General features: G+C 42.5%; 1 pseudogene; it reads left to right on the top strand.

Moving 5' to 3' along the window:
* The first annotated feature begins 229 nt into the window (after positions 1-229).
* LOC149173675 (14-3-3-like protein pseudogene) lies at positions 230-643 on the top strand (annotated as a pseudogene).
* The last annotated feature ends 354 nt before the right edge of the window (positions 644-997 follow it).

Below are 997 nucleotides of genomic sequence, written 5' to 3'. Positions count from 1 at the left end.
CAAGAACAAACTCACCAAATTTTTATACCTCCAAATTCTGACGTGACTATATCCAAACTAGTTGAAGGAGAATCCACGCTCCCAAATTCGGCCGTGACTTTGGCATTATCGAAGCCTTTAGAAATACATAATCCCTCCAAGCTAGCTGAAATACATCACCATTCGTCAACAATAATAGTGGGAAGCTAAGGAATTTACGCCATTGACCCACGAATAATCTTCCACAACGATGGCATGGGTTTTGAAAGTGGCAAGGCTTGCCGCGATTGAATATTACTTTGAGTCTGAGCTCAGTAATATTTGTGATGGCATTCTACGTCATCTCGATACACATCTTATCCCGTCATCCAAATCTGGTGAGTCCAAGGTATTTTAAGATAAGGTTGATTTCGATCGATATCTTGTAGAATTTAAAACTAGTGCTGAGAGGAAGGAAGCTACTGAAAGCACATTGCTTACATACAAGGTAGCCCAGGACATTGCGATTGCAGAGTTGGCTCCAACTCACCCGATCAGACTGGGACTGGCCCTTAACTTTTCTATATTCTATTATGAGATTTTGAATTCACGAGATTGTGCCTGTACACTTGCCAAGAAGGCCTTTGACGAGGCAATTGCAGAGCTTGATACGTTAGGTGAATAATCTTACAAGGATAACACTTTGATCATGCAGCTCCTTCGTGATAACCTCACGTTATGGACTTCAAACAAAAGGTGGAGAGACTGGAGTAATGCCTGACACGAAAAATGAGCGTATGTAGAGATACCAACGTTGGGTAGCGTTAGGGTTTTGGTGTCAGAGGTAACAGTTCCGACGAGTGAGAACACAACAAAGCATTAGGGAGATAGGGAGCTGCAGAGAAGGGAGCGTTAAAGGAACAGGAGCAGTGCCTAGACCCAATGAGCCTTCCAAAGCCAATGCATGATTTCTTCTCCTATTTTGAAGGCAGAAAAATTCAATCCCTTACACACTAGAGAGAAGGAAAACTCAACGTAA

The sequence above is a fragment of the Pinus tabuliformis genome, chromosome 4_2, assembly GCF_031772625.1.
Source record: "Pinus tabuliformis cultivar Carrire ecotype Pingquan chromosome 4_2, CPIR1, whole genome shotgun sequence".
NCBI classification, from domain to species: domain Eukaryota; kingdom Viridiplantae; phylum Streptophyta; class Pinopsida; order Pinales; family Pinaceae; genus Pinus; species Pinus tabuliformis.
The sequence above is the reverse complement of the archived record's forward strand: the minus strand, read 5'-3'. Positions and strand labels throughout refer to the sequence as shown.